This window comes from Notolabrus celidotus, chromosome 4 (assembly GCF_009762535.1).
Source record: "Notolabrus celidotus isolate fNotCel1 chromosome 4, fNotCel1.pri, whole genome shotgun sequence".
NCBI lineage: Eukaryota > Metazoa > Chordata > Actinopteri > Labriformes > Labridae > Notolabrus > Notolabrus celidotus.
The window spans coordinates 4910549-4933057 of NC_048275.1; the positions used below are offsets into that span (position 1 = coordinate 4910549).

Here is a 22509-nt window from a genome sequence, read left to right on the forward strand (position 1 = left end):
TTGCTGAATAACTTGCTCAGGTGGAGAATCTCTCTGGATCTGCAGCTCCTCGAGGACAGGATGAGGCATTTTTCAGAAACGCTTACCAAACAAGTGCAGGAAGAACATCAGCAAAGACTGCTCTGTCCACAGGGGGCGCCAAAATCAACACAAACTAAAAGTTCCTCACTGGAGCTTTAAGTAGAGTTATGAAGCATTTATCCTCTGGTACCCAGGACTTCCACCAGATCTGTGTCTCTGATCCACTGCGGTCCAGCTCCATGCTCTCTTATTTAATCTTTAATCACCTTGTTTGGTGTCCTCTGTGCTCAGACACTTTAAGAGCTTCAGATTAAATTTGAATGATTCAAACGTTCCAGGAGGAATCTGGTTCAGGTCTCAATATTTCAAGCCTCATCCACTTCATTCCTGATTTGATTTGATTTGATTTAATGTCTTTATTTTGAACATGTAAAAGCAAAAATACAAAAAAAAGCATACAAGTAGAAAAGAAGAAACAGTTTTACAAAAGAAACAAAATCAATATTAGCAAGCAGTGAAACAATTTGCTTTGCATGTGTGAAAAGGAGTAGGAAGAAGTTCAAACTTATCTAATACTACCCCTATTTTCCTTCTTCACTGTCATGGTGCAAACGGAAAGACATGGTAAAGAGGCGTTCTGGCTCTCTCCATGATTCCACAAGCTTCCACGGTCCAAGAGAACCATTTCACAAGTCGCATTCACTTTTCTCGTTTGCAGCTTCCTGTCCAAGCAACTGAAAAACAGAATTTGCATACGAGAAGACTAACATCAGACTTCCACAAGATCCGTCTCCGTGCTCTCTCGTCTGTCAACACCCATCAGTTGTGATTTCAGAACGCAGCACGGAGCAGGACCGCCGCACAGCTGGAGTCATGTGACCGAGGTTTCCCTGCTGTAATCACTGAATCAAGGATTCTCCTCCTCCTCCTCTCCTCATCCATGTTGTCTTTCTGGTCCTCTGAAAACCTCTGACCTGTTGACTCCAGGCCTGGCTCCGCTCATCCACTTATTTTCCTTCTTCACTGTCATGGTACAAAAGGAAAGAAGTGAAAAAGAGGCGTTCTGGCTCTCGCCAAGATTCCACTAGCTCCTCCTCCTTCTCCACGGTTCAAGAGAACCGTACATTCTTTCACCTCTACGTCACGTTCACTTTTCTAGTTTGCAGCTTCCTGTCCACGCAACTGAAAAACAGGATTTGCATACGAAAAGACTAACATCAGACTTCCACAAGATCCGTCTCCGTGCTCTCTCGTCTGTCAACACCCATCAGTTGTGATTTCAGAATGCAGCACGGAGCAGGACCGCCGGACAGCTGGAGCCATGTGACCGAGGTTTTCCCCGCTGTAATCACTGAATCAAGGATTCTCCTCCTCCTCCTCTCCTCATCCATGTTGTCTTTCTGGTCCTCTGAAAACCTCTGACCTGTTGACTCCAGACCTGGCTCCGCTCATCCACTTATTTTCCTTCTTCACTGTCACGGTGCAAAAGGAAAGACGTGGAAAAGAGGCGTTCTGGCTCTCGCCACGATTCCACTAGCTCCTCCTCCTTCTCCACGGTCCAAGAGAACCGTACATTCTTTCACCTCTACGTCACGTTCACTTTTCTAGTTTGCAGCTTCCTGTCCAAGCAACTGAAAAACAGGATTTGCATACGAGAAGACTAACATCAGACTTCCACAAGATCCGTCTCCGTGCTCTCTCGTCCGTCAACACCCATCAGTTGAGTTTTCAGAACGCAGCACGGAGCGGACCGCCGGACATCTGGAGTCATGTGACCAAGGTTTTCCCCGCTGTAATCACTGAATCAAGGATTCTCCTCCTCCTCCTCTCCTCATCCATGTTGTCTTTCTGGTCCTCTGAAAACCTCTGACCTGTTGACTCCAGGCCTGGCTCCGCTCATCATGACTTTGGTTTGTTGTTGTAGTTAAGTGAAATACGATCTGGTGATAACACAGAGTGTTTTATTCTGAAAATTAACTTTTCATTTTGTTTTGGTGAAACCTGACTTCCTGTCCCGCTCCATCTGCTCTGTTGAGATTGATGCGTCGTGTATCTGATTCGGGGGGCTCCGACCTGCAGGATCAGATACACACAATGGAGTGGATCCAGTGGAAGTTAACACATTGACTAGAATAGAAACCTATCAGATCCGGTGCTGTGAAGGAGACGGATCTGGTGGAATTTGGATGTTTTATTACACTGAATAAGTAAAGACTCAACTGAAGATCCATCCATTATCTTGACCGCTTATCCCGTTGGGGGTCACGGGGGGCTGGAGCCTATCCCAGCTGGCTTCGAGCGGAAGGCAGGGTACACCCTGGACAGGTCGCCACCCTATCACAGGGCTAACACAGAGAGACAGACAACCATTCATGCACACACTCACACCTACGGGCAATTTAGAGTGATCAATCAACCTGAGCATGTTTTTGGATTGTGGGAGGAAGCCGGAGTACCCAGAGAGAACCCACGCATGCACGGGGAGAACATGCAAACTCCACACAGAAAGGTACCCGGCCGGGGATTCGAACCAGGAACCTTCTAGCTGTGAGGCAACAGCGCTACCCACTGCACCACCATGCAGCCCTCAACTGAAGACAAGTGCTGAAAATTGGCTCAACATGTATCTTACTATAAATAAAAATTTTCTACACAAAACTTATTAAAGTTCTCTTTTAGAAAAGCTCATCGTCTATGAACTAAAACCTTTAAAATTAAATTTAGAACAGTTTCAACACAGAGAAAGAAACTGAGAGTTTATGGTAACTAAAAGTTCTACCTGTGTGCATGAGGAGTGTTTTTATACATCATGTGCGTTTGTGCACTGTATTTTCGTCCGTGTTGCTGTGAGTAATTGAATTCTCCTCACGGTGGAAAAAGCAGGCGATGAGTTACAGAACCTCAAACCTCACACCTTGAGCAGGAATGTGTTTCTGTGGAAAAGCTCAGCTTTTTTGATTCAGACAGACGTCCTCCAACCTCAGCCGGGCTCAGCAGCCCTGAACCCTGAGTCAGAGCGCTGTTTGTGAACGCAGCCCTGATAATTAACAAGACCGTAAATGATCCAGAGTAAATGAGCTGAGCTGTTGTTGGACAGCCGCAGCAGTTAATGGCTTTTATACTCTGAGATTTCTTTCATGGAAGGAATGTAACGGAGAGAGCGCAGCGCCAGGAATTACACAGACCCCATCCATACACCCCTCTCTCTCTCTCTCTCTCTCTCTCTCTCTCTCTCTCTCTCTCGCCCTGTCATCCATCTGAGCCAATCAGTCTTTGTCCTGGGGTTCATGCATACATGTTTGTGTGTGTGTGTGTGTGTGTGTGTGTCTGTGTGTGTGTGCACTCTAAACAACACGCTCCCCTCTCTTTATTGCTAACACATATTTCACAACTTTTCCTGCCCTGCAGCCAGAGGAAGACCAAACATCCTCCATCGTAAATTTTCCTCCTGAGCACAACCTGGAGAGCACGCCACACAGGAAACACACACACACACACACACACACACACACACACACACACACACACACACACACACGTAAAAGGAGGCGAGAGGGAGCATCATATATCAGCGGTGCAAATGCAGATTCTCTTTTCAGTTTTCTTTTAACACCTACTGACGCTCACAGAAAGCGTTATTGATCTCCTCCTTTGTTTATTTATTCTTTAATAACAGAATAAAACTCTGCGCTCGTCTCGTCTCTCGTGAACAAACATCGGATCCATCACGGCCTCGGCGTGTCTCGGTGCGGTCCCTCTTCACTCCAACGGGCTAATGGGAAATCAAATCTGCAGAGCGTCCTCGGCTCATTGCTCATCTTCAGGACGCCCGCCCAATTAAATGGATTCAATTTATCAGAAATGATTCATCCCAACGCAAACTCATATTTACCTCGGCTTTGATTGATGAGCGTCGTTATGGAGATTAGATTTGGTCTGAATGTGTTTGTGTGACGGCGTCAGGGAGACTCTTTGTCTTCATTCAGGAACACAGACTTCTGAACTCCTGTCTGTGTTTTGAGGGATGCACCGCGTCCATGAGTGCAGCGGCGTCACCGCTCTCGCTGCATTCTTTGCGGTCTTGCCTGTTCGGTGGTTTTGGTTTTTGGACTGGAGGCGTTGACCGACGGCGGGTCACTCTGGAGGATTTGTGGTCAGCTCTTTTGTTACAGGGCTCTTTCTCACACGGCGCAGAGCCAGGACTGTGTGTTTGTGTTTGTTTGGTCTCTGTTGTGAGATCTATGATTATAATGCAGAGAGAAAAGATTTTTCCGTCCGAGCAATGTTTGCTTTCGTGACGACATCGTGCCGTTAGAGCAGCGAGTCTCTCGTTTATTTGTTCTGGGAAAAAGACATAAAACCGGTCAGACTGACGCCTGAGACGGGAGACACACAGAGGGGGGGCAGACCAAGACAATCTGGGGGTGTAACTGAGATGTTAAAACACATTCACAAACACAGAACCAAACATTAACTGTACTTAGGACACGTATTCCCTCATTACTGCTGCTGCTTTAAACCTTTCTTCATGCTGACTCAAACAGCTGCTCTGTTTGGAGCGCGCTGCAATTTAGAGATTAACCAGCAGCTCTGTGAGCGACGGCGTGATGTCCTCTTTAAAAACACACCGTCTTTCACTCAAGCATCCAATGTGCATACATAAGACACAAAGGGTTGCAGGTTCAATCAATCAATCAATCTTTGAATAGCGCCAAATCTTAACATGTTCTCCTCAGACTCTTTCCAAACAGAGCAGGTCTAGACCGTACTCACACATCTGCTGAGACCGTGTTGGAGAGAGGGATAGAGGGAGATGAAGAGAGAGAGAGAGAGAGATGATAGTGGAGAGACGGATAGTAGTAGTTGTAGCAGCTGGAGTCTGGCACGTCCACAGCAGCAGAGATCCAGAGGAACCTACGAGACAAGGGAGCTCAGGGACTCCAGAAGAGTTAAAGGAAGAGATAAGGAGAGACTAGCTAAGACTAGAGGAGCTAAGGCGAGAGGAGCTAAGGAGAGAGGAGCTAAGGAGAGAGTAGCTATGGAGAGAGCAGCTAAGGAGAGAGCAGCTAAGGAGAGAGGAGCTAAGGAGAGAGTAGCTATGGAGAGAGGAGCTAAGGAGAGAGGAGCTATGGAGAGAGGAGCTAAGGAGAGAGTAGCTATGGAGAGAGGAGCTAAGGAGAGAGGAGCTATGGAGAGAGGAGCTAAGGAGAGAGTAGCTATGGAGAGAGGAGCTAAGGAGAGAGAAGCTATGGAGAGAGGAGCTAAGGAGAGAGTAGCTATGGAGAGAGGAGCTAAAGAAGGAGCGGAGATAAGGATGGGGAGATAAGGAGAGAGGAGCTGAGGAGAGAGCATCTAAAGAGAAAGGAGGAGATGAGAGAGGAGCTAAGGAGAGAGTAGCTATGGAGAGAGGAGCTAAGGAGAGAGGAGCTATGGAGAGAGGAGCTAAGGAGAGAGTAGCTATGGAGAGAGGAGCTAAGGAGAGAGTAGCTATGGAGAGAGGAGCTAAGGAGAGAGGAGCTAAGGAGAGAGTAGCTATGGAGAGAGGAGCTAAGGAGAGAGTAGCTATGGAGAGAGGAGCTAAGGAGAGAGTAGCTATGGAGAGAGGAGCTAAGGAGAGAGGAGCTAAGGAGAGAGTAGCTATGGAGAGAGGAGCTAAGGAGAGAGTAGCTATGGAGAGAGGAGCTAAAGAAGGAGCGGAGATAAGGATGGGGAGATAAGGAGAGAGGAGCTGAGGAGAGAGCATCTAAAGAGAAAGGAGGAGATGAGAGAGGAGCTAAGGAGAGAGTAGCTATGGAGAGAGGAGCTAAAGAAGGAGCAGAGATAAGAAGAGAGGAGCTAAGGAGAGAGGAGCTGAGGAGAGAGGAGATAAGGAGAGAAGAGATCCAGAGGAACCTATGAGACAAGGGAGCTCAGGGACTCCAGAAAGGTCTATGGTTAGGAACTTTAATGGGACAGGAAGAGTTAAAGTGAGAGAGAGAGGAGAGAGAGGGAAAGACAGGATCCCAGTGTGTCAGCAGGACTAAGAGCTGGTCCAAGCCTGACCTGTTTCATGCTCATCTTTTAGTCAGGATGTCGTAAATCCTTTAACTTGAATCTGACCCGTTGGCCACCAAAGACACCAAGTGACGACCTCCGGCCTTGAGAAGTGGAGCAGACACTTAAGTGCTCAGAAACTTCCTGGAGGGTCCACTTGAGGCCGGCTCCAAACGCCCCAGACGTGGCGTCCGTGGCTCTTACAGTCCATACACAGAGCGGGAATAAACATGTTTACAGTCTGGTTCTAAGATCAGTTTAGGTCTGAGTAGTTCATTCCTCTATCAGCACAAACTGTACAGACTGAATGTTTCTATAACTCATTCGTTTCTAAGATGTTGAAGATGTTTTGTATAATTAGAGTCTGGGCTGACTTGACTGACAGGCTGGAACACTGTAGCTGTTACTGAGGAAGCTAAAGGCCCGCCTCTTTACCTCTTGACCCAAAGTTAGGTTGAGCCAGCATTTCCAATATGGCGACCACTGATGATGGGCTTCAAAACTCTGCTTCAGAAACAAAAGAGTGACGTCACAGAGAAGAGGATAGAGACTAGGAGGAGGAGGAAGTAGTAGAAGAAGAAGAAGAAGAAGAGAAGGAGGAGGAGGAGGAGGAGGAGGAGGAGGAGGAAGAGGATGAAGAGAAAAAGAAGAAGACGGGTTGGAGGAGGAAGGAGAAGACTGGAGGAAGAGGAGGAAGAAGAGGAAGACTGAGAGGAGGAGGAGGAGGTGGAAGAGGATGACTGGAAGGACGAGAGGAGGAAGAAGAAGAAGAAAACTTGGAGGAAGAGGAGGAGGAGGGAAAAGAAGAGAACAGGGAGGAGGAAGACAGTTAAGAGGAGAGGAGGAATAGGACAGGGTTAGAGAATGAAGGTGAAGACGGGTAAGAGGAAGAAGAAGACAGGGTGGACAAGGAGGAGGAAGAAGAAGACTGGAAGGAGGATAGAGAGGAGGAGGAAGAGGATGAGTAAGATGAAGAAGATGGGGAGGAGGAAGAAGAGGATTGGAAGGAGGAGGAGAGGGAGGAGGAATAAGAAGAAGACAGGTAGCAGGAGGAGGAGGAGGAGTAAGACCAAGAAGACTGGAAGGAGGGGGAGGAAGAAGGGGAGGAGGAGTTTTAAGTTGTTATAGTTGCTGATATGAGTCCTCGGTGCTAACAGGTAACACCTCTCTGATTAGATTAACACATGAAGACAGACTCTTCCTCCTCTTCCTTCTCTTCCTCCTTCTGTCAGGTGGATTCCTCTTTAGTCCCTCATGTTACGTTGCTCAGCAGGTGAAGTCATCCTCATCTACAGGTGTTCAGAGTGAAATCTGAACCCTGGGGTCAGATGATGAGTTCTGAGAATCTGTCAGTTTTTATTTAGACGATAACGTCAGAAACAAAACAGGAAGTAAAAACAGACTTAAGTTCTTCTTCTTCTTCTTTATCAGACCTTTAATAATCCGTCTCTACGTTTGGTTCTCCTGTGAAAGAAAGAAAAACATGTGAAAGAGATCCGTCCTGTAAAAGAAGTCAGACTTCCAGTCCTCTGTAGACTCTCTCCTGTCACTCGCTCTAAGTGCTGGTCCTGGAGGAGTTCTTAAGCTCCCATAATGCACCTCTGCACACTCAGAGCCATGAGGCCCGGGAAGACCATAAAGTCTTTTTACAAGGTGACATGACATAAAAACGCAGAGACGGGGTAATGTCCAGGAAAAAGACAAGCTCTCCTTCTCTCTATTGTTGGTACCAAGCTCTCTCATCGTGTGTGTGCCACTAAAAGTGTGTCTCCATGTGTGTGTGTGTGTGTGTGGCTGGTTTGGTGGGCCGGAGAGCCGTTCCTTGTCTGCCATCACCCATGTCCACTTACACAGAGCGAGGGCCTCAGAGGGGCTGAAGAGGGGATTACAGCTCCGACTGATCCTGGAGGGGCTCGCACTTAACACCACTGTAAACAACAGGCCGTCTGAGAGGTTCACACCAGCTCCACGGTGGAGGTCAGAGCAGGAGGGGACGCAACCAGTCTGCAACGAAACGCTCGTCACAGACTGGAGGGGGATTCTGGGTGAAGGGGAACAGACTTACAAAGATATGAAACGGTTGTTTTACAGTTTTCAGGTCAATCAATCAATCTTGACTCTTTCCAAACAGAGCAGGTCTAGACCGTACTCTATGTTCTATTATTAACAAAGACCCAACATCAAGACCGGATCAGATCCAGTCCTATCTTACAGACAGGACTCAGTCTGACCCCACCTTAATCCACCATGAGCATTGCACATCGCAGCATTTAGCAAGTTACAGTGGCAAGGACAAACTTCCTTTAACAGGCAGAAACCTCCAGCAGGACCAGACTCATGTTAGACACACATCTGCTGAGACCTACCGTGTTGGAGAGAGGGATAGAGGGAGGTGAAGAGAGAGAGAGAGATGATAGTGGAGAGACAGATAGTAGTAGTTGTAGCAGCTGGAGTCTGGCACGTCCACAGCAGCAGAGATCCAGAGGAACCTACGAGACAAGGGAGCTCAGGGACTCCAGAAAGGTCTATGGTTAGTAACTTTAATGGGACAGGAAGAGTTAAAGTGAGAGACAGGCAGAGAGAGGAGAGAGAGGGAAAGACAGGATCCCAGTGTGTCAGCAGGACTAAAACCTGGTCTAAGCCTGACCTGTTTCATGCTCTTCCTTTAGTCAGGATGTCCCACTGTCCCAGTGTGTCAGTCTAAGCCTATAGCAGCATAACTAAGAGCTGGTCCAAGCCTGATCCAGCTCTAACTGTAAGCTTTATCAAAAAGGAAAGTTTGATTCTACTCTTAAAAGTGGAGAGGGTGTCTGCCTCCTGGACCCTGACTGGTAGATGATTCCAAAGGAGAGGGGCCTGATAACTGAAGGCTCTACCTCCCATACTACTTTTAGAGACTCGAAGCTAATACCTGTCTAGTAATCTAAATGGTGATTTTTGCTCAGTCAGAATTTTCTTTTAGGAATATTTGATGTTTAAAGTTCAGAGTTTACAGTAACAAAGTGTTAAACACAGACTCACAGTGTGCATGTGAAAATCAGAGTCAGTCCTGATGCTCCAGCTGCGCTCGCCTCAGAGACGAGTTGATTTTTGGATTTATTGATCAGCTGCGCGGCTGCCCGGTCCAGGCCTTCACTGTGAATGTTTGTTTTTGTTTTGCACCACATTCTCTGAAGTGGTCTCTGCAGGACTTTAGCTCTTTTGTTTGCTTTCTCCCTGTTTCGATTATGAAAGCCTGGAGGATTCATCAGGACGGCCTCGCTCGGAGGATCGGGATAAAGCAGGCTCATTCCAGCAGAAGGAGGGCTAGAGACGGGGCTTAGTGATGTTTTTGCGTGACAGAGCTTCATATAAAAAGATTTTGCTCCATAATTTGCTTGGTTTGGGTCGGCTCCAGGAGGGGAGAGGAATTCGGCTCTGCTGCAGGAGTTTGGGGGGAGGGGAGGTACAGAGAGCTGCCCCACTGAAACACCCAGCACAATGTGGTTCACATTTCTCCCCCTCAGACTAAATGTAGCATGAATTATCTCGCTCTCCAGCTGAAAGAGAAAACTTTGATTCCATCTCATGTGGAGCAGTGTGGCTGAAATGTGGCATTAAAATCTACAGTGTATACGAAGTCCACAGAGCACATCTGGGCCTGCTGGACTCACCCGCTCCGTCTCTCTTCACACTGACTCCTGCTTCACACACGACTGGATCCTCGAGGTAAACAACCTGTGAGAGAACGAGTCTGCGTCTTCCACAGGGTGTGCCGATCGTTCCCTCTAACAGCCGGCACACAAACCTCCATAAACATCATCATTCTTCATCTTTACTCATGTTTTCTTTCTTTCATTAAAGGCATTCAGCATCAGCAGCCAAAGGCAACCAGAGCGGGTTTCTGAGTTCAGGCGTCATTATGATAATCATCTGATACAATTATCAACAGGCCCGATCACGTTCTCAGATCAGTTTGGAGGGCCATGCAGGAACATTTAGAGCCGGTCCTGTTCTCTGCTGCTCGGTGTGAGGCCGCTCTGCTCCTCTCTCACGGGAACCATCCTCAGAGTTCGAGCCGTGGAGCCAGAGGATTTCAGCACAGCACTGATGGTTTATTTTTGCAGCCCTCTGCGGCGCGTTACAGCCGAGCCCAACCAGCTCAGCCCAGCCTGGCTCTCTGCAGCTCACGGGGCAGCTCAGGAAGGGGCCCGTCAGTCCAGATGGTGGTGCAGTCCCTGCCAGAGAGGGTCTGAAGGCCTGGCTGACGGCCTACAACCACAACCTCTGACAGGCTGAAGCCTCGGGCCCGTCTGAACCAGCACAAAGCATCTTTTCAAGGGCTCTCCCCTTTTCCTCCCCCCCCCCTCTCACAGCTCGGCCAGGGGCTTCCACCTCATGGAGGGAGTGTGTTTATGGGCTGAGGTTCAACCTATGGATTCATATGTTCCCTGCAAATGTACAAACTCTGGGCTGAGAAACAAAACCACCCTGGAAGTCCCCAAACCTGCAGTTCCTCCTGTGTCCACTAGAGTGTGTCTCCTGCAGTGAGTCAGTCCCCATAGAGCCCCATGTTAAAATGTTACAGCAGAAATAAACATGTTTACAGCCTGGTACAAAAACAGTTTGGGTCTCTATAGCTCATTTCTCTCTTCATGACAACTGTACGGCTGAATTTATAAACAACTCACCTGTTTACAGCAGGTTATTACTCGGCTGTGTTCAATACTGAATTCTGATTGGGTGAAACCCCATAACAATAGAAACAAACACCAGGGACAACCTGATCACACACGTCATATCAAATCAGAACGGAACAGATCAAAGTAGAATTGAATTGAATTAAAAGCCTTTATTGTCATTGTACATACAGTAGTACGAATAAGATTTGGGAGAGCAGCTCCTTTAAAGTGCACACACAGTATAATATAACAACACAAAAGGTAGATGTTGCACAAAGAAAACAAAGACAAGACAAAAAGGGCAAGACAAGATATCAGTGCAGGGTGGTGGAATGAATTGATAAATGAATAATGAATATTGCACAGAGTGGAGGTAGTTATTGCACGAGGGAAAGTGTCATCAGTCCAGGTTATGTCAGTGCAGGTTTGAGTTGAGTATGGTGACAGCATTGGGGGAAGAAGCTGTCCCTTAGTCTGTTGGTTCTGGACCGCATAGACCTGTAGCGTCTGCCAGAGGTCAACAGGTCAAAGAGTGGTGTCCTTCAGGATGTTCCTGGCTCTGCTGAGACAGCGGGAGCTGTAGATGTCACTTAGGAGGGCAGAGGGCAGCCGATGATCTTCTGTGCTGGGATAACCACCCTCTGCAACCTCCTCCGGTCAGCCTCAGTGCTGCTGGAGTACCACACTGTGATAGCGTAGATCAGCAGGCTCTCAATTGAGGAATTCTTCATATTTTAAATAACAACAGTGATTAATTGTAGACAAGAAAAGAGACACCAGGGACGACCATATACATGTCAAACTAATCTGAGTAAAGGAGTCGGTCACATGTCCCCTCTGCCTGTTGACACTGTGGTAAAAACTCTCTCTGTAGCTCATTTCTCTCTTCATGACAACTGTGCAGCTGGATTTATACACAACTCACCTCGCCCAGGTCGTTATTTCAAATGAGAATTGGTTCTCAATGAACTCACCTGGTTAAATAAAGGTTAAAAAAATAAATGAATACCTGTTTACAGCAGATTAAGGGTTAAAGGGAGGTAGAGTTAGGGGCGCGGCCTCTTTGAGTGACAGATGGGAGCTCCTTGGTGTCTCCTAGGTGTCCCCTCAGCTGATTCAGTCCCTGAACTTTAACCTCTGGGTTTGTGGTGTTGGAGCTTTTTGGAGATTTGTTCATGTAAATATCAGACATGAAGACGATGAGTCGTTGGGATGTGACGTCTCTTTAAGTTCCCTCATGAGCTCTCTGAGTTTCTTTGATCTGATAAACTTCATGTAGACTCTCAGTCTGTGGGAAACACGGTGGTTAGCGAGCTCATTAGAAGCTTAACTTTGCTCTTTGCTCAATGCTTCACCCTCTCACATTCTTACTGTGGCCCAAAAAACAACATGATGACGGCCAAAATGACAATTTTGTTGTTTCATGAGATCAGTTGACAAACCAACGGGTGACCTCATGATGGCGACGCCCATTATTATACAGTCTTTGGTTCCCAGCGGGGACGGCTGGAGTAGGCAGGGAGAAAACTTTATTCTAAGTTTCAGAGTAAAGACATGTTGAGCTCACAGAGTATAGAGACATCTGCCATGTATAATTGATCAGCATTATATTGATTGAGGAGTCAGAGTGAGACTTTCTGCAGAAAGTTAAACTCACTCAGGAACTCTCCGTGTGTGTGTGTGTGTGTGTGGAAGAAGTGAGCGATGGATGAATGTGTCAGGCCTGGAGGAGATGGATTCTAACCCGCGAGTGAACCCAGAACTCTCTGAGAGTCGGAGGTTTGAGCCTGCAGCACAGCATGAACTGTTTGCCCTCCTCGCTGCATGTTTGAACCACCTCTCTCTCTCTCTCTCTCTCTCTCTCTCTCTCTCTCTCTCTCTCTCTCTCTCTCTCTCTCTCTCTCTCTCTCTCTCCACACCCTGCATTGTCTCTGAGTGAAAAAAAAAGCCATTATCCATAATGTTGCAACACTTCTCTGTTGGCAGGTGGCGGCAAACCTGAAAAGAGAAGAGATCCAGAGAGGAGTGCGCTGCAGGAGGAGGGCTTTGAGGTAAGTGATTAAGTCGGCGCTCTAATTATCAGTCCTGTCTGAACAAGACAGAGCCGCTGTTGTTGTTTCTGAGCAGACAGGCAGGTATAGAAGCACGTCACTCACTGCACACTTTGATTTAATGACTTCCTGATTGTACAGAAAAAAGAGAGAGAGAGAAGGAGAGGGAGAGGCTTTCCTTTTACCTAACTCCAAACTTTCAGCAGCACACAATCACTCCAACTCTTGAAGTCAGAGGAGGGAGAGAGAGAGAGAAAGGAGTGAGGAGGGGGGTGATATAGCAGGAAGAGTGACAGGAGTAAAGTCAAGATGCAAACACAGGCAGAGAAAGAACCAACAAAACGCTGAAAGCATTTTAGAAACTGACAAATTAAGTGGAGGGAGGAGAGGGGGAGCGAGCTGCTGGCACACAGACGAACAGTGGGCCTGTTGTTAGCTGGAGAGACTGATGCAGGTGAAGGAGGGGGGGAGGCAGGAGGGGAGGAGGGGGAAGGGGGGGGGTCCTGAGGTGATTTATTTCCCTTGTGATTTATATCCCCTGTCCGTCACCATGGTGTTGTCATGGTGATCATTCATCACTGAGATTGTGAAAACAGTCCACCTGACAAAGGTAGGCGCCAACATGTGCAGCTGAGAACGAATTAGCTTTCCTCCTGAACTCTGGCTGGAAGTTTGATTCAGCGACTTAAAGACAGAGGGGACCCGGATCCAGCACAGTCCTAGAACTTATATAAGATCACTACAGAGAGCTTCTTATCTCACAGGGGACCAGACTTTGAGAGGTGTTTCAGTTTCTGATTGTAGTCTGAGTAGTATCGACCAATCAGGTGTCTGCAGGAGAAACAGTCTGTATGGAGAGCAACAGCAGGAGGAACACAATCTGAGGATTTCTCTCTCTATAAACAGATATCTGCATGAAGAGCAGCTAACAATCAGTTCTACATCAAACATTCACACTGAGACACAAATCTGCTTGATGCTGTGTCACTAAAGACAATCAGCGTTTAGATTTCCTGACTTCCCTGAATGCAGCATCAGAAATGATGGATCCCACCTCCATTCAACAAACAAACATTGTAGACGTAGTTTTCTTCTCCTCTTGAGGACAGACCTGACAAAGCTTTTTACTTTCAGCTACAACTAACCTGTAATTACAGATTCTGATTCAGAGACATGTTGAATCTGGATCTCAGGGTCTGGGTTTTAGTCTGAGAAGGGTTCTGGTCTTTGCTTGTAGTCTGAGTAGTATCCACCAATCAGGTGTCAGCAGGAGAAACAGTCTGTATGGAGAGCAACAGCAGGTGTTCTAGAATTCTGACATCACAGACAGAATTCCAGAATTCTGTCTGTGATGTCAGAATTCTAGAACAAATGGAACATTCCATGAAGAAGGTCAGAGCTAAAATAAAAACATCAGTGTCTCTAATCCTCTTTCATAGACCTCCATTCAACAAACAAACATTACAGACTTAGTTTTCTTCTCCTCTTGAGGACAGACCTGACAAAGCTTGACTTTTGACTTTTGACTAATCTGCATCATGAGGTTGTTATTTCAGCAAACTGAAGACCCGTTAATTACAAGAACATCACAAGAACATCAGTTCCTGTTTCAGGTTCATACCGCTGAAGGAAGCCAGAGTGAAGCCTCTGTGGAACTGTCTACAGTGAAACTGAGACTCACCAGGAACAGATAGAACGGGCGATCCTCTGGGGGATGGAATGAACCAAGAAATGACAGAGTTTGGTTTGAATTGATACATTTGAGTACAAATATGGATACCTGGAGTGAGCTGTTAGATTGAATAACTTTCAGATGTCTCCTCCTCTGATTTTGACTCAGACTGAGGCTGTACAGAGCTGATAGTCACGTGGATCATTGATGTAGGCGGAGCCAGGCACATGTTAACCCTGCTGTCTTTGGCCACGCCCACGCAGTCTTGAGAAATTGACTCAGCAGCAGAATGAGTGTGACCTATTTGAGCTAGTTTTCCAAACAGGTCATTTTTATTCATATAAGGCCAAATTTCCAGGAGGTTATTTATCGCTCAGACTTAGAAAAGTTTGGAGAACATTGTGTAATAAAACCAGAAAACATTCATCGGACTCTGAATGTGTCAAAGATTTCAGAAAGCAGCTCTGAACCTTGGATCTGACTTTTCTTCTTCTACTAACTCTTTAAAACTGAAACAACCTGAGCCTCCGTTTTCAATCAATCTTTACCTCCATTTTTCTTTTCCTTCTTCGCCTCCGTGCCCTCATGTGTGTGTATGTATCTGGGTGTGTATATATGTGTGTGTGTGTACTCTCCAGAGAGCCGTAGCCCTGACTAACTGCCCTCCTGCACAGTTTCAATTAAACATCATTTATGGGCACTCTTTTTTACAAGTGTTTTTTACAGCCAGGGCCTGTGTTTACTCCTGACAGTAACAGTGCTGGAGTGTTTTACCGTCCTGTGTGTACATTTCCATAAATCTCCATCGTCAGCCTGTCTGCTGACACTCAGGACAGACGAGCCACAGACCGCTCTGCAGACTCAGACAGGAACAGTGTGCTAGGGAGGAGCTGCACATGGTCTCCAAACTTGCCCCTGGGTTTGACTGAAGACTTTGTCTGCTTTGCTTAGACACAATATGTAAGGAAAATTATAAATAACTATGACGTGATTATATACAGTCGGGGTGTGAGTCTCTTGATATCTCCTGATTTCAATTCTTGAGGTTTGATTTGAAATCTATTCTTGATTCAAACTTAATTTCAGATCTCTTCAGGATGCTGCCGTGATTAATTATTACACAACTTTAAAAAAATGGGGCCGATCTCCTAAGATCCCAAATAACGAGCGCTTAATTGTGTGTGCAAACTAAAAAATTGCACCTCGTATTAATGGGTGTGTTGCAGGTGATCTACTATGACTGCATGTGCAATTGATAAGAGGTGCCAAAGTGGTGAGGACCGCCCTACAAATGAGGATTTTGCGTGTGCTACCGGCTGTCACCGTGGAGAGTTTGGGAGAGCAGAGTGGCTGGAAACAAAAAATGAAGTTTGAAGCCATGGAGTTGGAGGTCTTGGTGGAGGAGGCAAATAAAGACACTGGTGACCTCCAGCAGAGACGTCTCAGCGTTGCCAGAAGAAACACGATAAGAATTAAGAATCTCTTTTTTCTTAAATAGACAATCTTCATCAGATGTCTGACAATCCCCGCCGCACTCTTCAAATCAGTTCAGACCAGAAAACACCTCAGCAGAGCCCCGCAGGCGTCCAGATTGTTACGATGACATTGATCGGGAGTTGCTGCAGCAACAAGGAAATCAAACGGATGGGTTACAGGCCGTTGATCAGGAGGGGAGAGCAGTGTCCAATGTGGTGCGCGCCCTCTGACGAACGAAGAGGGAGGGGAGAGCACAGAAGATGAACGTTCATTACAACTGGCATTGCATTTATGCCTCCTTCTCGCCACAGTGACCGCAGCCATATGTGCGTAATGCTGTGCCAGTTTGCACCTGCCTTTCAAACGTGCTAAATATAGATGCAAAAACACCGACCGCAATCAGTTGCTGGTTTGATAAATCACATTGCGTGTGCTAAATGATTACATTTGCATCAGATTAGGCACGAAAGATAACACTGCATCAAAATTGGTGCTTTCCTCTGATTGGCTGCTGGAAGAGTAAACGGCATATCTATGACAATGTTGTGGTTAGTTTGGACGTTACGGTCTACGAGTTAAGATTAACCTTACGTCTCTGTGGTGAAACCAAATAACGACACAACTTAAGTTACAAACTAACTAGTTTCAACGTTTGGTTTAGTGATGACTTTAAACCCTAACTTAGGACACAACTAACTCACAGCTGGTGCAGCAGGCTGCAGGACTAAAGAGCACAGACACTCAAACTAAGGCATAAATCCACATGACTCAGGCTGCTAAAGGTTGGACAGTTGCCTCATGATTCCTCGACATTCTGTCAAAAGAAAAGGCACAGATGCATTGTGGGAAGTGTTGGCCCCAGTTTAAAGTCGTTCACCTTCAGTAATAGATTCTTAAAGCCAGGGTACCTCGACCTCTGCTGCTTTGTTTTTAACCTTTCCAGAACTTGTTGAACTCTTTAAAGCCGAGTTATAAAACCAGACTTCTCAGGTCAGACTCTCATAAATCTCTCCTCCATGGAGCAGCGTTTTGTTTGTGCAGAGATTTAAAAAAAAAAAAAAGACTCTGCCGTTGGAAAAGAGATGTTTGACACCTTGGCAGGACATTCACAGCGTGCATCAGGGTTTATGACTTTTGGTGTCACCGGTGACATCATCAGTGTGAGACAAGACCGGAGGGAGTCGAGCTGACCAGGGGGGAGGGAGACGGGGGGGAGGGGGGTGTTGTGATTGGCATCAGTGGGCAGGGAGCGTTATGACTCAGCGCATTTACAGAACACACCCAGAGCTGTAAAACAAGCAGCGTACAGAAACACACTCAGAGTCAGAGCGGGATGATCTCTGTGAGATCCACACCGACTCTGCTCCTGCAGGTGTGTGCGACAATTCACCTCCTAAATGTGACCACACAGGGCTCACTATTCCTCCGTTATCCTCCTCTGAACAACTCCTCTTCATCACCGTTTATCCTCTGAGAGCCGTCATCTCAAACAGCTCACAAACACACACACTGCAGGTCTGTGAAGAACTTCTCTCAGACACAATTGAGCCATTAGTGAACGTTTAGAAGATCCACAGGCCAACCATCCACACACACACACACACACTCACACACACACTGGACTTGTTTATCCCTCCATGCAGAACCAGACACAGAGCCTTACAAGCTCCTAATCAAACACACGTAGCCCCTCCCGCTCATGAGCACTGACCTGGTGATGAACCGTTCATTATCTGCTGCTCAGAGCAAACGGTAGGCTGAGATACACACATTACACACGACACAGATACACACACTCTGTCCCCATCGATCCATGCTTCACAGTTTATTGGAATATTTGCCTCGTGTGCAGGAATTAAGAGAATAACTTCATCACGGGAGGTTTTGCACGGCTGCAAGATTTGAGCTCCCTCATGGTGGCTTCACTTTGTAGCAGAGACAGGAATTAAAAAGTTTGAATACATTCCTTTTTAATTCATAAACTTTACTATTAAATGTTTTAATGTTACACTTTGTGAAAGGGAACAGATTTTACATTCCTTCAAACGTTAGAACTTTAATAAAACTCAAGGAAGGACAAAAAAACAGGTGTGTTAAAGGGATAGTTTGGGTTTTTGTTGAAGTATGGTTGAAGTTGTTGAGGTACTTGTCAGCAGTACGTGTGTTACCCACAGGGGGCGCCGTTCAGCTCAACCTTCTTCGTTGAGAAACCAGAGAATAAGCTAGACTATCAATCTCTGCAGACGGGGTCAGCTCTTAAGCCTAAAGTCCACAGGATGTGTTGCGTTGTGTTACGGCGGCGCCGCAGCCAATACGTTCCCATTCTAGTCAATGCTGTTGCGTCCACAGGGCACGCTGCGATGCGTCTCAGCTCCGTCTCTGGAGCAGGCTCCCGCGCCGCTCCGCCAGAGATACGCTTCGAGCCTATTTTCAACGGATCCTGTGCCCAGCACACGTCAATATGCACAGAAAAGAGCGACCTGGACAGGAAGTCCGGCACAAGGATCGCATGCAACATCCGCCAATTTCAAAATAAAACATTGTATACGGACTCCCGACCGTTTAAAGGTGACATATCACACTTTTTTCATCAATATATATTGGTCTAAGAGGTCCCCAAAACATGTCTTTAAAGTTTATGCTCAAAAAAACACTTTGAAATCAGATTTTGGTCTGCCTGAAAAACACTCTTCTTCAGTCCTCCTCAGAACACTCTGTTTTCTCTCTGACCACGCCCCCTCAGGAAGTGGATGTGCCTCGGCTGTCCAGCACGTTGATCTAATGTTTACATGTTGGCTGAATATACACGTCTGCTCACAGACCCGCGTTACTTCAACCCTCTGAATCTGATCCAGAATCTGATCCTGACGGAGAGGCGCCTGCAGCAGGACCTTTCTGAAGGATTGGTCACAGATTTAGTGTTTCTTGTTGTTTTATTTGTCAGTATGTCGAGGTGTGTCTTGGTACACAGCTACAGCTACAGCTATGAACATGTAGCTATGTGACTATGCTAATTAAGGCTAGCACTTATCCATGATAAATAAAAATCATCCACTAGATCTTCAAATCTGCAGACGTGGGGAGTAAAACCGACCTTTGTGTTTATTAAGACAGCCTACAACTAGCATGCCTCCCTCCTAAGCTCCTTGTTAGCACACATTTGTGCAGGTAATGAAAAACAGAGGAGGGATTCAGTATTATTTTATACAGTCTATGGGCTGAACAAGCTCCGAGCTCTGACTCCGTGACAGACCGGATATTGTTGTTACGTAACAAAAACACTGAAGTCTGAAACGGCTCGTTTCACACACATTTACAGAAAGGTGGAGAAATCAGAACAGGGGCAGAATGGATTCTTTTCATTTGTAGACATGGCATGCCAGGGACACATATTTCAGGTAGAGAACCATTAAAAAGTCAATTTTGCATGATATGTCACCTTTAAAGATCGTATAGATCAGAAATACTCATCGATTATGGATGTAAGCTACAAACAGCCACATATCTGTGATCCATGTCGACTACAACAGGACTTTAAGATTATAACTGTGTCAGAAGGGAACAGGACAACAACATACAGCAGAATTATTCATATTAAACTCATCTTAACCTGAAAAAACTAAACTTTACAGTGATGCAGCATACTCAGGGATGATTAAAGCACAAAAGTAATGGAATACTCTCCAAATGATTCCACCTCAGAAAGGCTCTGTAACCTGTTGTTGTTTATGTAGTTCTCTCTATGCTGGACCCAGCTGATCTGTCCTGCTCTGAGCTGGCGCTACGCTCCAAATATGCGTCCTGTAGACCAGGGTGCGAGCCCTTGGACTGAGCAAAGACGTGTCACTGACGGAATGCGGCACACACGCATCCTGTGGAACACTCATATGGTCGTTATTTTCAAGATTACATAAGTCATAGAAATCAAGAAACATCCCTCAAATCTCCAGCAAACACTGATCTGCTGTCCTTTCACTCCTCATGCTTTTAAAACATGTTTGTTACTGTGAGGAGAAATATTGATTATTATTCTGTACGTCTTAAAGTCGCCTCGCAGCATCAGGATTCATTTCAGACTAAACTGAGGAGCAGTGAGAAATAGAAAGAGGATTCCTCAGTGGATCTTTTGGGTGCAGATCCCACAGGATGGACGTGTCATGAAGTCAGAGTGAGTTCAGGTTAATATGAGCTTAGCTTCAGTTAGCTCAGCACACAGAGTGAGGAGAGTTGGAGTTTGGTGACGGTGGGGGGTTACGTTCAGGATTAAGCAGCGGGTAAAGCGGTCACTTGGCAGCTTTGTTAAACTTTAAGTCACCCTCTGACTCCGCCCCCTCCTCCTCCTCCTCCTCCTCCTCTCGGGGCCGGGTTGGTGGGGTCTTATCTCCAGTGAATGTGGGCTCCTCTGGCTTCACACAAAGCCTGGTGTTGACATTCCAGAGGACCAAGCCTTGTGCAAACACACCAGGCCCCACCAGATGGCCGGTCGAGGGAGGACGGGGTGAGGACGAAGGACACACAGGAGGAGGAGGAGGAGGAGGAGGGACAGGAAGAAACCACAAAACCAGAAGGAAAATCACTTCTTACACCAAAATGTCAGGTTGCCCTCACTGTCCACCGAACTGTCACACCACCAACATCTCAGCTTCTCTTCATCCATTCAGTCAAACTTTAAACTTTAACATCCTTCAGTCCTGAGCGTGTCCCCGTGTCCTGGAGCTGCGTCCCCGTCCCCTGCAGACGCTCTGAGCTAATATTTGAGGGTCAGCGGGTTAATCTTCAGGGCATTAGGACGCCATGGAGGAAAAGCCCTTTAAATGAAAAACTCATTTTAGGCTTTGACCGAGCGTGGTGGGTCGTGTTTATCTGTCTCCAGCTCTGAGCCCTCAGGCCGAGGAGGGGAGAAATACTGTGTTCACAGAATAATAAAATATAACCACAAAGCTGAGACGCAAGAAACAGCAGCCAGTTTTCATTTCCCTATTTTATATTCATACTTTAAAATTTTAGATTTAGTGTCACACAGAGACAGAGAGACAGACCTTCATCTCCTCTAGATGACTGAGACTCTTTGTACCTGTGGGATAAAGAAACAACACATAGGTTTGATGTAGTCAGGGTTTCCTTTTGTTAAATCATTTTATTTATTTTTATTTTTGATGATTCTTTTTTATTTCTGTAATTAATCTTGTAAAGTTTAAATATTGAACAAAATTTTTTTTCCTATATTTTTAGGAAAAAAAAAAAAGTATCAGATGAGTGTGTGTGTGTGTGTGTGTGTGTGTGTGTGTGTGTGTGTGCGTGTGTGTGTGTGTGTGTGTGTGTGTGAAAGAGGCCGAGGTGTCAGCTTCAGAACATCTCTACAAGAGGGGGAGAGATTTCATTCTATGTTTTAATATTTAATCATATTTATTATTTTATCTTTAATACGTTCTGATATTAACTTGTTTTAATGTAGTTTATATGTTTGTTAATGCCAATAAAGCTCCATGAATTGAATTAAATTGAGAGAGAGAGAGGGGGGAGAAGGGAGAGAGACAAAGAGGGGAGAGATATAAAGAGAGAGAAAAATTGGACCGGGGGGGATAGAGAGAGAGAAATAGAGGGGAGGTGGAAAGATAGAGAAAAAGAGGGGAGAGGGAGAAAGAGAGAGAGAGAGAGAGAGAGAGAGAGAGAGAGAGAGAGAGAGAGAGAGAGAGAGAAATGGAGAGAGATAGAAAGAGAGAGACAAAGAGGGGAGAGATGGGGAGAGAGTAAAATAGGAGAGGGGGGATAGAGAGAGAGAAAAAGGGGGAGAGAGATGGAAAGATAGGGAGGAGAGATGGAGAGAGAGAGAAAAAGAGGGGGGAGAGATAGAAAGAGAGAGACAGAGTTTGGAAGGGATTGGCAGAGATAGAGAGAGAAAAAAGAGGGGAGAGAGAGGGAAAGAAAGGGAGGAGAGATGGAGAGAAAAGGGGGGGAGAGAGAGGGAAAGAAAGGGAGGAGAGATGGAGAGAAAAAGGGGGGAGAGAGAGGGAAAGAAAGAGAGGAGAGATGGAGAGGAGAGAGAAAAAGGGGGAGAGAGAAAAAAGAGGGGAGGTAGAGAGAAAGAAAGGGAGAAAGAGAGAGAGGGGAAGAGGTAGTTGAGAGAGAAGGAGGAAGAGACAGTTGGAGAGAGAAGAGAGAGAGAAGGAAAGGGAGGAGAGAAATGGAGAGAAAAAGAGGTGGTGGGGATGGAGGTAGAGAGAGAGAGGCAAGTTATTGCTCACTTGAAGTCTCTCCATCACCTCTCCTCTCCTCTTTCTGTTTTCAGGTTAAACACACTTTAGTTTCAGATTTAACTTCAGATTTTTAAATTCAGAATCTGAAATAATCAATAACTTAACTTTCCCCAGAGTCGGTTTAAACTTGAGTATCAGAACTTCTGTTTGAGGAAAGACTGTCAGCATGAGATCACGTGACTCCTGAGGAAGCTTTGAACACAGTTAGGATCCATGACGGTGACATCATGTAAAGTTTATCACGTGTTAAAGGTCTTTGAACTGGATCAAGTCCTTTCTTGTCCTCCTCGTGTCCGTGACCCTGTCTCTGTGTTTCTCTGCAGGGAGAGAGACATCAG

General features: G+C 46.2%; 1 long non-coding RNA gene across 1 annotated transcript in view; it reads left to right on the top strand.

Annotated features, from left to right (window-relative positions):
* The window catches only part of LOC117811729, a 64008-nt gene extending 51242 nt beyond the window's left edge, over positions 1–12766 (top strand). Inside the window, exon 3 of the long non-coding RNA XR_004631059.1 lies at positions 12702–12766. This is a non-coding gene — a long non-coding RNA (uncharacterized LOC117811729). The remainder of the gene's footprint in view (positions 1–12701) is intronic.
* The last annotated feature ends 9743 nt before the right edge of the window (positions 12767–22509 follow it).